Below are 15,210 nucleotides of genomic sequence, written 5' to 3'. Positions count from 1 at the left end.
AACGTTCAGTTTGATATTTTCGACAAAGGCCGTTTCTTTTAACTTATCCTGGTCATATCTCCTTCATTTTCGACATTTCTGCAATTTTTTCGGTTTTAATGAGCAGTTCATAACCAATAAATTATAACAGAGTGCGCATGTGCCCCTGGAAATATTTTGGAGTTTACAATCTGGTTTATAAGTATGTGTCTCACCATTATACGATCTGTTATAGGCCCTCTGCTGTTTCTAATCTATATAAATGATTTAGGAGACAATCCGATCAGCAGCCATAGATGGTTTTTTCAAGTAAAGTCGCCTTGAAGATCAAAACCAACTGCAAAATCGTTTTGCAGGTCGGTTTTCCGCATCCCTGCCAGCCTAGAGACGGTGTCGTCCATCGGCAGACAGTGGGTGCCGTCGCGGCGGGAGCCCGGAAGCGCTACGAACCACACCCTTTGTCTCCGCCTCGGCTGGCCATAAATCCCCGGACGGCGCTCTACGCCTAGGCGCCTAGGATCTAGCCGAGGCCGCCGTCGCTCCTATAAAAGACAGCGCGCTCCTGGTCCCAGCAGCTTCGAGCACTGCCTCCCCATCTCCGCCGCCTTTCTCAGCTCCCGCCGACATGAGGACTACCGTGAGTACCCGTGCTGTGTTACTCTTCTTTCCTTGTCTCCGTTTCTCGTGGACGCGCAGCTGTGCCTGGATCAAACGGCGAGGCTATACGTAGGTCAGAACACCAGCGTGCTTTACTAGGCGAGGAGATGACTTACCTGAAGAGACTTCCGCTTCTGGGTAATGCCAAGGCGTTCCTTCCCCCACCCTTTTCCAATCGAGTTTGAGCTCCATCTCTACTTCTGCTATCGTCAAATCACAGTGATGTGTTTCGCAAAGGGCAGCTTACGACGTAAAGTGTGTTATGGTTTCTCCCCGTCCAATTCACGGTTGAGGCGGTGAAAGAAGGTCTGCTTCTGCAATTCCATAGCATTTCGATAAATTTTATATTCATGCTCTCTGCAAGATATATAAGAAGTTCAAAAAATTCTTTCTGTCTCGAAAGACGAAGTGAAACCACCTCTAATTAGACACTAGCGGTTTTCTGCAACGCATTTTTGTATTTCCTCTGTCAGTGAGCCTATAAACCATTTAACCAAAGCCTGCATTTCTCAGAATCTAGCGTGGTTTTCCGTCTCAAATTATCTGCTAAAGGCCACCGTCCATATTTCCCCTATTTCCTTTACTAGCAACTAAACAATAGCAAGTCTGCATCTTTCTATCCTTTGGCCTTTATGTCTCCTTTTCCTGCTCTGATACAATAGTTCCTGTTTGTAGCTCCTACCTCCACGCATCCCTCCAATATCCTTAACAACAACGTTGCCTCCCTAATCCGTCAGTTCCGCCTTTGTGCTTATGTGTATATGCGTCTACATCTACATACGTACTCAATCAGTCACTGTGTATTGCATGACTGGGGTAATTTTTTATCGTAATGTATTTAAAGACTCTCCTCGTTTCATTCGCCGTTTGAGTGGTGGGGAAAACGACTGCTTGTACGATTTTCTCATTATTTTCATGCAGGTCTTGCATACTTGCTGTGCTTCTCTCTGGGACCTATTATTTTCCTAATATTATACGCACGTTTCCTATGGCATAGATGTGTAGGGGTTGAAGAATTGTCAAAGTTTCTGCTCTGAAGGACGATTCATGAAGTTTTCTGAGATGCACAACGTCTTCTTTGGAGTGTCTACCAGTAAAAATTTATCAACATTTCTTTCACGGTCTCGCCCCAGTAAAACAAGGCTGACGGTTCACTCTGCTCTTTGTAGACGCTCAGGGTCCCTTGTTAGACCCCCTTGATATGGATTCCATACACTTCAGCAGTTCTCAGTTATGGGCCGTGCAATTGTTTTGTAGGCTTTTGTAGACAAACTACAGTTTCTTAATATTTAACCAATGGATCGTAGCCTGGCATATGCCTTACTTACAACTGATCCTACATGTCCATACACACAACTACTCCAAAATATTTGTAAGCCATTACTGACTCTACTTGTGACCTATTTATCTTACAGTCAAAGGGTGACACGCTTTTTCTCGAAGTAGAGATTAATTTCTTTCACACATGGAAAAGGCAAAAATCAAGTTAACTTCAAGAGAAGTCATTAAGCCACAAACACATCATACTTAACTAACATGTAATGTACAAGGTTTGACGCTAACATAGTAATTTGTGCCGAAAGTGATATCAGACCTTGATAGAAGGTTCTGAATTTTAATCTATGTTGTACTACGACTTGCTCCTGGCCTCTGATTTATGAATCAAGTCCTTCAGTAGTATGTGTACGTGAAAAATGCGTTGTGTTGAGTTATTTGGATCTCATTTCCAAAGATGGTATGCACGAACATTTTCCAACAGAACCATATCTGGGGAATCTTTGTGACATTAGCTTCATTAGGTATTAAGTCTATTACATATTGATGACATGTGCAAATTTGTGCCGGACCGGGACTCAAACCCGGATTTCCCGCTTGTAGCAACTGGTTGCCTTAACTACTTCGGCTATCTGAGCACACTTCCAGAACCGATCCAAACTTCCCTATTCTGTTCTGTGTACTATCCCGTCGCTCGCAAATTTATTTGAATTCCTGCGACAGGATTTCAAGGAGAAAATTGTATTCATTGTTGGTTTTACAATGGTCAGTTTTCCCATTGAATCTTGTAATACTGACATCGCACACAGTATGACATATGGAAGCCTGGGTCTGTCCTGGAAGTATGCTCCGATAGCCGAAGTGGTTAATAATCCACTTGCGACAAGTAGGAAATCCGGGTTCGAGTCCCAGTCCGGTACAAATTTCCATCTGTCACAAATAGGAGGCGTAATGCAGTTAATGTCAGATAGATTCCGCAACTGCTAATAAATTCCGTAAATTTAGTACAGTTGCAATATCATCAGCAATTGTTAAAAAAATAAGAATCATATCTGCTAAAGCATTGTGTTGGTGGAGTAGAAATGTTGATAAATGTTTCGCTTTAATGACTGTATGAGGTGTTTCTCCGCAGGTTCAACGAGGACAGAATAATGTGGAAAACATTGATAAGGAAACGAGCAATGGGATAGGATGTGAGCTGACATCCGGGAAGAACTTACGCGGTATTAGACGGAGATGAAGAGAATTAAAACTGCGGGGAAAGGCAGTGACTGGAGCTGATCCAACAAATAACAGGGGGTTTGGGCATAAGCCCTACTCCGAGATGAAGAAGTGGGTACAGGAGTGGAAGTTGTGATGAGCCATATCAAACCAGTCGGATGAGAGATGACCCAGTAAAAATAAATGAAACACTAGATTTCAGAGAACGTAAAAGGATTTTACATAGAATTGACGCAATATTATTTATAAGTACCTCCAAAGTTTCTGAAGACTACTGCTCGAAAACTACCAGACATACAGGGTGGAGATCATGTCTCCAAGTTTAGATTTGCAATACGTGGTGTGACGTAGTTGTGCTACGGCCTGCTCCGTATTGTCACATTAAATTAGCTCGCGTCTCCTGACGGTCAACAAAATGAACAAATTTCCACAGCGTAATGGTGTCGCACCTTTCTGGGCAGTTCGTGTAAACGACTTCCATGACTTACATGGAAGCATTCACGTTTACATCATTACAAAGGATATTCACATTGAGCGCCTGGAATGAGAGTTCAGAAACTTGGAAATATGCTATTTCCAGTGATACGTGTCCGTTTTTTGTATGTCTCGTAGTTGTCGCACTGTCGTCTTCTGAAACCGGTGAGATACTTATGAAAAACCCTGAATAAAGAAACCGAAGCTCTTGACGTCACAAAGATGACAGTGTGCGCGACAAATCACATATGTATAGTTCCATGTAGCGTTCGTTCAGTAGTACAGCTTTAGTGAATTAAAGCCCTTCTATGGAGGAATATTTTGTGGCACTTGAGCACTCTATCACTGATAATTCCTCTGGTGTGATACGTACTGGGATACAGCTACTCTCTGATTACGGAGAGCTCTCCAAGGGAACTGAACACATTTATACACTCTAACGGGGGAAAAGACGTACCACGAAGGAATTACCCAAATAGGACGGAAATCGGTAGATGTGATGTACATGTACAGACAAGCAAATTATTACAGTTTCAGAAAAGTTAGATGATTCATTCAAGAGAAAGAGCTACACAGATTGGGCAAGTCAACAACTCGATGGTCCAGCTCTGGCCCTTCTACAAACATTTATTCGGGTTGGTATTGACCGATAGAGTTGTTGGACCTCCTCCTCCTCCTGAGGAATATCAGGCTAAATTATGTCCAACTAGCGTGATAGATCGTCAAAATCCCGAGATGGTTGGAGGGCCCGCCCATAACGCTCCAAGCGTTTCAATTGGGGAGAGATTCGAGGAGCCAGCCTTTGTGGCCGAGCGGTTCTAGGCGCTTAAGTCCGGAACCAGGCTGCTGCAACTGTCGCAGGTTCGAATACTGCCTCAGGCATATGTGATGTCCTTAGGTTAGCTAGATTTAAGTAGGGGACTGATGACCTCGGATGTTAAGTCCCATAGTGCTTAGAGCCATTTGAACCATTCTTGATCCGGTGACTCTACTGGTCAAGGTAAGGTGTGGCAAGCACGATGATAACAGTAGAAAATCTCCCGTATTCCGGCGGCCATTATCTTGCTGAAATGTAAGCCGAGGATGGCTTGTCATGAAGGGAAACAAAACGGAGCGTAGAATATCGTACTCGTACCTCTGTGCTGTAAGGGTGCCGCGGTGATAGCCAGAAGCGTATTGCTATGAAAAGAAATGGCACCCCAGACCATCGCATGGGTTGTCGAGCCGTGTGGCGGGCGACTGTCTGGTTGGTATCCAACCCCTGTTTGGCTCGTATCTAGACTCAATTGAGCATCTGGGCTCAGTTCGAAGGAGAACTCGTAACTGAAGACAATTCTATTGCAGCCTGAATGTACCCAATAGCACTATAAACCGGCTTCTTGGTGTACAGAGGCCAATGATAGTTGGCCTAAGGCTGTGCCATTAGCTTAGCCCCTTTTCTGTGAGTCGCCTGTTAATGGTCTTTGTGGCCACTGAAGCACCAGTAGCATTTCGGATCGATGATAATGATAAATCCGGGGCACTGAGTGCCTCTCTGACGGTTGCTCGGTCCCCACGTTCTGTCGTGTCTCTAGGTCGACAGCTTCATTCTTGACGCTCGGTTCCGCCATAGATCAACCATTCCTGCCAACATCGTCGACTTGTGGCATCCCTCCTATTCATATGTCAAGCGATTCGCCGATTACTCCAACCGGCTTCTTTGAGCTCAACTACACATCCTCTCTCAGATGCTGACATATGCGAAAAATGTTCCCGCGTCCGTCTGCGAGACCTAGTTACTGCCCAACTGAGTACATGAAATGAAATTCGTAAAGATTTTCTGCCTTGATATCGACATGTTCCTTGTTAACTATTCTTGACAGCTGCAGGGAGAAATTGCGCTCCATCGCCACACATTCATCCATTGGACGCCGAGGTTTACAATTTTGCATCTCCCGTCGGCACCAGTATGAACGTCAGTTTGTTACCAATTTGCATAACTCTTCACTGATACAACGCTTTTTGTCTTAGAGGGTAGATTGGCACCATAGATGGCTACTTTTTTTTAAGTCAATGTGACATACAGATTGAGAAGATGATAAAAATATGGCAACTCAAAGACTAGTTTTCACTCGGAAATCTAAAAAGATGGTTTTTAACCGATGGCATTTGCTCTTTTCGGAGCATCAAAAAATTAATTAATTACGGACATACGTAATTGTATAAGCACTTATTCTTCTTATGACCTGTGTGGAACGAGAACAACATTTAGAAAAGTTACTGACTTCCGTTCTTTCTCTCTGCGATACATTTCGCACAAGAATATAAGTAACGATCATAAAATTACGTTGAGCAAGTCATCGACTTCACTCTGTTACATACAGTTATAGATGTACATTCACTAGGCTTACATGCGTCATTCTGGTACTTATAATCCTAAGTTATAATAGCTCTAATCCCCATATTCTGCTCAAGGTTTTGAGGTGGTTTCATCTTGTTCTAAGGACAACAAAGAACTCCTCTGGCACACTAAAAGCACGAAGGGATTTGGCTGAAAAGAACCGAAATCTACGATGGCCCGGATCTCAAACAGCCTGCCCTGGTATAAAAGTGAAAATTCTCTCCGACATGGAAATCATCAACAGAATGAGTCGTCAGCATATGTCTTAACCATCTCAGTGAAACACTTCTAACACAGCTGTTACACCCATGATGATGTTTCACAAGCGGATGCTGATGTCACGGAGCAGGATGTTCGATAGCAATATTTCGTGATTTATTCACGTGGTTAGTTACTGATCGCTCTAATGTGGGCTTAAAATTCTAGAAGCCGCCTTTTGGAATCCAGGATATCAGTTTTCCCTACTACCCTTTTGCCAGTGGATATGCTCTGTTGAAAAACCACTGTACATTCATTTGAACGAGTACACAGTTCAGCTGAAAATACAAAGTGTGTCTCTTGGGTGATAATACAGAGCGTGTGTGTATGAATGTTATCGTGCTAGCAATACTGCGCGAACTTCGACTGAATGAAAATTTTATAAATTGTTTCGTTCGTAGATGTGCTGCACCTTACCAGCATTTTTGTAACCTACCAGGATCAGTCAGTCACGATTCATACAGGGAGAGAGGGTGGCTACAGTTCAATGTCCTGTCGGCAACTAGAAGATTAGATTTATAACAATAGCCCACTGGAAAGGATATTATCAGGAGTCTTATAAAAGGGTCGTCTCCATACAAGTGTCAAAGACTTTGAGAAATGATGAAAACACTGCATCTACATTAATATTTCGCAAGCCAATGTAAAGTGAATGGTAAAGGATACAACTTACGAGTATTATTTTTCCCCTATTTCATTCACGTATTGAGCCATGGAAAATGACTGTCTAAAGACCTCTAGACGTTCTCTAATGTCTTTTTTTTATGGTGGTCCCTACACGAGATGTACATTGATGGTAGAGTCATGGTCACGCAGTTATCTTAGAATCCAGGTTTTCTAAATTTATCCTACAGAGTTTCGCATTTACGTCGTCTTTCTTCGTAGGGCTTCAGTTTAAATTCCCCGAGCATTCCAGTTACACATTCCTATGGACTATACCTACCTGTTATTATCGTAGCCGCGTCTCTCTGAATCCATTCGATGTTTGTTGTCTTGCTTCGTTGATAAAGGCAAAACATAAAATCCGTGTGAGTTCTTTTCTACAGTTGAAATGTATTTTATTGTCACGAGTGCATTAACTTGGTTTCTGAAAGCCAGCAGTGCAGTTATATGTCGTCATTTTTCTTAGCTGTGGGCGTAAGCTCCGTCCTACCTTAGTGGCTGTCTGTGAATTGCTGTGAGTCAGCATGCTAAATATGTGCTATTTTAACAGTCTATAGCATTCCGCCGTGACCTAGTCTCGTGCTTTATTCAAAATAGACAGTTGATTCTGTCCATTACCAGCCATTATGGCTGTAGTGATTCATTGTACCAATGTCATTCATTAATGTTAATTAAAAAAACTGTTTTCCAGACAGCTGTGTAGGTTTTTGCGACGGTGATGATGTAGGTTAAATTTCTAAGGTTCAATATCGACACATCTTCGTCTCAGTTTTATAACGATTCAGGGCCGTTTGAATGTAAAAATCCAGTGAAGAAAGAAGAATGTTCTTAGAGCGAGCTGATGAATATGGTGAAATAATGGACACGCTTTCAGAATGACGGTGGTTCAGATCTCTTTCCTGCCATCTAATTTACAATGATGAGCCAAAACATTATGATCAAGTAATGCGGTAAGGAAAGTGTATGAACGGATCAGTGACGAAAGGGGAATGATTCTCGCTATGCGAGCTCCAGATGGATAAACGACTTTGACATTGGAAAGATAATTATTATTGTTCAGCGCCGGAGGAAGAGCATGTCAGAAGCGACGGAGCATGTCAGCAGTAAGCATGGGACTGTCGTGAGCGACTAGGGAAACTGGAAAAGTAGTTGTGAGGCTGTGAAACTCCGGGTGGACGACAAGATGTTTTGAGTCCACTACTCTTCACAGAACGTGAAAAGTCACAATGTTTTGGCTTATCGGTGTACGTTTTGCATACTACAGAATATGGGGTAACGTTAAACAAACTGATGAGTATTGTGATACAGGAAACTAGCGGCTTGCCTGACATTAAAATTGTAAACGATGCAGAAGAAGAGAACGGATTTTCCCATCTACGAAGCAAAATTACAGACAAGAGGTTAAGCAAGAGAGATATCATAGGTACATTGGTTAATGTGCGGAGAGATTTCTTCATTAAAATAGCTCTGCTGATGTCGGATATTGCAGTGAAAGGAAGACGATCGTGGAAATGTACGTCTGGAACGTAGCAGCGTACGCAAGTGAAACGTCTGCCATCGGATCTCTGGAGTAAGACAAACTGGAAGCATCTGAAATTTGGTGCAATCGAAGGACTTTAAAAATTAAGTGGACGTAAAGAACGAATGAAGAAGTGCTAAAATGAACAGACGTGGAAAGAAGTTATGGAAGAGAGGAAGTGGAGCGTTAACGTCGGCACGCAGGTATAGTTATCTGGTTGCTGGAAGGAGCAATACACGTGAAAAATGTTACGAATAGACAAATACTCGGCTACACAAATCTGATTATAGAGGACGTTGGATGTAAGAGAGATGCAGAGGTCGAAAGATTCGTATTTGACCATAAACGTATGGAGGACACCATAAAAAATGACCTTGATAAGGGATATCCTCATATAATATTCAGACAGATGGAGCGCGCGACACTTACAGAACTAAAGAGACCAGTGGAAGAACATGCTTTGAAGGAGATCTATTGAAAACCAGTAATAGGTCTACAAGAAGAAGATTTTTTGAAACCTCATTTGTACGAATACTCTTTTTCATTTATTAGACTTTAATGTCTCATTTACGGCACAATCTTGATTATTGTATCGATTGGCTCACACAGTAAAGGGAACGATAAAGTTTCAAAGATGGACATCTTCAGTTTCAACGCGCTGATTCAGGAAACATTCAGGATCTCAAACCACAATTATTTGACTAGAATGTGATTCTCTTGTTGTGCAACAAGCACTTCACTTTAGCGTCATCTTGCTGGATTAGCTTGAAAGCCCATTACTTGGATCTATGAACGCAGCACTTGCCATGGCCCACATCATCCTTCGGTTCCTAAGTCTCGTAATTTCACAAGAGACAACCATATGTTGGCATCGTGTCTCCACTGGGTGCAGTCTCTCATTTCTTCAGTAAAAGCGAAAGCGAAAGTTACTCTTGCGTAACTCTGCTCTCTCTCTCTCTCTCTCTCTCTCTCTCTCCATATACATATATCCATGCTCAGCCACGCTAGGCACGTGGTGTCACAGCCACTGCTCCAGGCATGCTGAATCCTGCGGATGCCATTATTCGTACCGACCATCTCTTTGGGCCACTTAAAGATTCTCTACGGAAAACAAACTTTAAAGATGATGATGGCGTCAGTCATTCAGCGGCAACATGGCTACGCCTGCAGGACAAGAACTTTTACCAGCAGGGAATACATGCTCTTCCACAATATTGGCGTACGGGCATTGAACGCGATGGAGACTAAGTAGAAAAATAGGACATGGACAAGACATGTTGATGCATACTGTCATCAAATTCTGGCTCTTAACAATAAATACGTTCTGAGAAAAAAATGTGGGGCATTACTTATTGAACGACCCTCGTAACATAGTATAAGACTGAAACGCACGGGTGTGCAAAACTTAAGGACGAAACCCATATTTGAACGATGTGTGACGGCCAATTAACATAGTTCGACGAAACTTGGATCATACGTAGAAAGAACTGTTACGGTATAGCACAGAAGTTAGCTGAAAGAAAAACGCATGACGGATGGGACGGGGAAACGTATTACAGCACTTCCACGTGCACCAACGGCCATCCAGCAGTTTTCAATCGCGCAGGGAAGGAATAGAAACGCCCTACCACGGGAACTTCCTAGCAACCCTCGTGGTCAGCATGGGAGGACGTTGCAGAGGGTGCATTTCCGTCTGTGGTGATCACACGCTCTATTATAAACCATATCCTGTCTTTTGCAATGTTCAGTGGACCATCATGAATTGCGATAAATAAAAGTGAAATTCTGTTCGTCTCATTGTCTTTAAGTTACCATGTATACTGTATCAGCTCATTGTATGTATCGTCCAACTTTCATCGAGCTATTATGTCATGTACCAGCGAAACGCCGTGCGAAAGTTACTTTTACACTTAACTTTTTCTCTCCAGTATAACAATTTCGTCACCATCGTTAATACTATAGCTCGCAAACAGAATCTTCCACGTAGAGATCGAACTAGAAACTGCAGTAATATCCAATATATCTCAGCAAAAGTAAGTGGTAAGACTAACAATTACTTCTTAATGTAGAGATATGCAAATTTACGCCCTTCACGAATCGTAAAATGGTGGATTCCTTGGGCTACAGGATTGGGGAGTCATTAATGAAGGCATTCGTCATATAAATATTTCGGAGTAAAAAAGTATGGAATTATAACGTGGAACACAGGAACAGTCGTAGTTCAAGTAAATATAGGCTACTATTTATTGGTAGGATACTGGGAAAATGCAATTTATCTTCAAAAGATGTTGTGTAGAAAACATTTGTTCAGTCCGTACTTAAACGCTGTTCTGACTTTCCTGACAGAAATGTTGAAAAAGCTTAATTGGCAGGCACTCGAAGAAATTCGCCATATATTTCGCGAGAACCTGCTTTCAGAGCAATGACAATAAATATTTATCAGCATTTCTACATATTGAGCCTGCAGAGATCGCGCAGATAAAATTAAGGAAACAACAAATCGCCCTAAGGCGCACAAGCAGTCATCGTTCCCAACGCCCACTCGTGTATGGACCGAGAAGAAACCTTCACATATCGTAGAATAAGAATTATCCCCATGCCATGCATTTCACAGTGATTCGCAGAGTGTAGATGTGGATGTACATGTTTTACCGAATTAACTACTGGACATTAACAGATATCTTAGTTCGTAAAATAGTTAACATTATCTACTTCTTTCGCTAAGACAGGCGGTATTCTAATAGATTCGTCGTCAACTTCAAATACACTATACGAAATTTTCCTTCCTTTCAAGCTATAATGACAGAGCCATTTCTAAGGCTGATGTATAGGGGTTTTTCAAAAAACGGGGAAAAACTACGAAAATGCACTCTTGAGCATAAATGTAGATGCTACACTATGTGATCAAAAGTATCCGGGCACCTGGCTGAAAATGACTTACTAGTTTGTGGCGCCTTCCGTCGGTGATGCTGGAATTCAATATGGTGTTAGCCCACCGTTAGTCTAGATCACAACTTCCACCCTCACAGGCGTATGTTCAATCAGGGATGTTACTATAGTGTAACCACTCCAACACATGCCGTGCGTTATGATCAGGTGCTCAATCGCGTTGTAAGATCCAATCGTCACCGTGGAATTGCTCAATAGTATGAAGTAAGAAGGTGCTTAAAACATCAATATATGGCTTTGCTGTGATAATACCTCTCGAAATCAACAAGGGTTGCAAGACCCCTCGATTAAACACACGACCACACCGTAACACCACCACCTCGAAATCTTACTGTTGGCACCACTCACGCTGGCCGATGACGTTCACCCGGCATTTGCCATAATCACACGCGGCCATCGGATCGCCACGTTGTGTACCGTGATTCGTAACTCCACACAACGTTTTTACCCTGTTGAATCGTCCAATGTTTACTCTTCTTACACCAAGCGAGGCGTCCTTTGGCGTTTAACGGCGTGATGTGTGGCTTATGAGCAGCCGTTCGACCATGAAATCCAAGTTTTCTCACTTCTTACCTTACTGTCATAATACTTGCAGTGGATTCCGACGCAGTTTGGAATTCCTCTGTGATGGTTTAGATAGATGCCTGCCTATTACACATTACGACCTCCTTCAACTGTCGACGGTCTCTGTCAGTCAACATACGAGGTCGGCCTGTACGCTTTTGTACCGTACGGGTCCCTTAACGTTCCCACTTCACTAACACATCGGAAACAGTGGACCTAGGGATGTTTAGGAGTGTGGAAATCCCGCGTGCAGACGTATGACACAAGTGACGCCCATCCAACGGACGACGTTCGAAGGTCATGAGTTCCGCGGAGCGCTCCATTCTGCTCTCTCACGATGTCTAATGACTACTGAGGTCACTGATCTGGAGTACCTGGCGGTAGGTGGCAGCACAATGCGCCGAATATGAAAAACGTATATTTTTGGGGGTGTCTGGATACTTTTGATAATATAGTGTAGTGTACTGCGCCGTTGTTTGCCACTAACGGCATCCGTGCAATGTCGTCAAAACGTTGAAAATATGATGCGTTCGGGCAATGCCCAAACAGAAGATTTAGTATCATGTGATGAAACTGAAGCATTTCCCTACACTGGGCTGCACTTTGTGTGCCTCATGGCCAGTCACTCTGAAGTCTCCCTGCCATGCATGCATCTACACTCTACTTTTTCAACCCAATCGTAGATGAGTAGTTTGGATGACTCTAACCCCCTCCACACCCCTCTCAGCTGGAGTGAGTACGGCGAAGCCTAGTAACATACAGTTGTGTTCCCAGTCTAGATCCCCAAAATAAACCGGCGTGTCGACTACTGTGCTTGTCTAGATATTAGTACTTCTGTGACGTCAACAGCAGACTTGATATGTCCTATATGCAAAGTAACACCACGATTGCAATGAAGTAGCATTGTGCTCTTACAGTGAGAAGTGGAAGTGCATTAGTAGCAGCGTGTGCATGAGTGGCTTTGTAACCACAGCCTCAGACGCAAGTGGTGGTTGATAAAGAGTTGATCACAGAGAGATCCTGAACCCAGTGAATCACCATATCCAGCGAGCATGGGGATAGTCATCGTATCTTATACTGTCTCTCGATTTGCCACAACTCTGCAGCTCTGCTGGCATCTGTTGGTTTAGCCATGACTATGAATCTACTGGAGTCAGGACTATCATCGCAAATCCATTGCTGAATATTGATTGCGAAGTTTTTAACAATAGCCTCAGGCACAAGTATGTAGTGGAGTTTGATTCCAAAAGACGTTTTAACTAATCAAATTAGAACGTTGATGGACAGTCAGCATGTCATATATGCATAATACTGTGAACAGTTGTGGTCCTGCTATTATGCCTTGTGGAACACTGAGTTACAAGCATTCCTTATTACAGTCTCCCATGCCCATAGGAATAAAGTGTTATTTCTATATTGCCTGGCGCACACATGATAACACTCTCTAGGTGCTGGAGACATACACCGTCAGATCTCTTTGGATGATGATGATGATGATGATGATGATGATGATGATGATTGGTTTGTGGGGCCCTCAACTGCGCGGTTGTCAGCGCCTATACAAATTCCCATCCTTTCCTCTGTCGAATCTCGCCACTTTCATGAATCATGATGAAATGATGAGAACAACACAAACACCCAGTCATCTCGACGCAGGTGAAAATCCCTAACCCCGCCGGGAGTCGAACCCGGGACCCCGTGCTCGGAAAGCGGAAACGCGACCGCGAGACCACGAGCTGCGGACTAGATCTCTTTGGAGCTCCTACTTACGACGCGTACGTGGACGGATGTAGTGAATTAGTGTTGTCTGCTTCGGCTGGTGCACAGGTGGTGGTGTTGGTGCTGCTGGTGGCCGCGGCTTGGGCCGTGCCGTACCCGCAGCCGCTGCCGTACCCCGTGGCGGTCGCCGCCGCCGCCCCCGCCGCCACCCCCGCCGCCCAGCCGGCGCCGCCGCAGCCCCGCGAGTCGCTCAAGGGCAGCGAGTCCATCGGCTGGCCCGTCTTCGGCTACCCCTGGGTCGTGGTCGGCTGATCCCCGCTACCAACCACTCCGCAACACGGCAAGACGACCCGGCGACACCTTGCAGACGCTGTATCAACACGCACTAACGTTCATCTGTACATCGCCTAATAAATACTTCTTCCTTACGTAAAACAAATCGGACTCAGATGGCTGTTTCTCTATCCTCACTTGTTTATTTTCCACCTGCAGTCCCAAACTGACTCTTCACTGGTGTCCAAGACTGAACCATAATCAAGATTAAAAAATTACCTGAACAGATATCGGAAGCACATCAAGGTAAAAGTTAGTTGCAAGTAATTTGGAACACAGAGGAATATAGAAAACATATAACTATAAAAATTACACTAGCAAATGAGTTAGTACGAGGTTAGATTAAAAATATTTATAGTAACCGTAGGAGAAGTTTACAGTTCCTAAAACTGAGAAACCCAATGTACATGATGTATTGACGTACAATACCTGAACCACTATAATTTGCTGATGACACTACCTCTAATCTAGGAAACCTACAACAACGAGCAGAAGAGCGTAATACAGCAAGTTCGAAAGAAGGCCTGAAAACCAGTTACAATAATCTACACTTCGAAAAGAAAATACACTGCACTCACATGACATGGTTACGTGCCAGTGTAACTTCATACACAGGCACACCATAAGTGGGTATTTAAATGACTAGAAATGCAGTTCTCTGTAACGGGTGGATCGACCACTAGCGTGCATTAGTGCTGTTCGTTTTTCGCGTGGTTACGAGACCTAGTAGGGTATAGGTGTCACTGGACACGGAGATGCCGAGTGCTCGTATGAGAAAGCGTTATCAACATCTCATAGGGTTTGAATGTCGCCTCATTGTGGTCTCCATTTGGCCAGGCTGGACGAATCGTGTAATATCCAGAACTGTGAAGCTTTCGGATGTGACAGTGGCTCGTTGTTGGACCGTATGGGAACGTGAGCCTAAGCATACCCGTGTCGAGTGACGAGGGCCTCCCGTCGGGTAGACCGTTCGCCGGATGCAAGTCTTTCGATTTGACGCCACTTCGGCGACTAGCGCGTCGATGGGGATGAAATGATGATGATTAGGACAACACAACACCCAGTACTTGTGGGGAGAAAATCTCCGAACCAGGCGGGAATCGAACCCGGGGCCTCATGAAGGTTCCTATCAACCACGTATGACCGTCACAAGAGGGGATCGAAGTATAGAGGACAAAGCACATTGTAATCCCCTCACATCAGCGCCTGTCGTCCGAGG

The 15,210-nt window shown here is 43.8% G+C and overlaps 1 long non-coding RNA gene across 1 annotated transcript; it reads left to right on the top strand.

The window, feature by feature from the left end:
* Positions 1 to 560: 560 nt before the first annotated feature.
* On the top strand, positions 561 to 14,102 carry LOC126354949 (uncharacterized). The gene is made up of 2 exons (XR_007565419.1): positions 561 to 616; positions 13,767 to 14,102. It is a non-coding gene; the product is annotated as an uncharacterized LOC126354949 (long non-coding RNA).
* Positions 14,103 to 15,210: the final 1,108 nt, after the last annotated feature.

This window comes from Schistocerca gregaria, chromosome 3 (genome assembly GCF_023897955.1).
Source record: "Schistocerca gregaria isolate iqSchGreg1 chromosome 3, iqSchGreg1.2, whole genome shotgun sequence".
In the NCBI taxonomy this organism is placed as follows: domain Eukaryota; kingdom Metazoa; phylum Arthropoda; class Insecta; order Orthoptera; family Acrididae; genus Schistocerca; species Schistocerca gregaria.
Note: the sequence above shows the minus strand (reverse complement) of the source record. Positions and strands in the feature narration are given on the sequence as shown.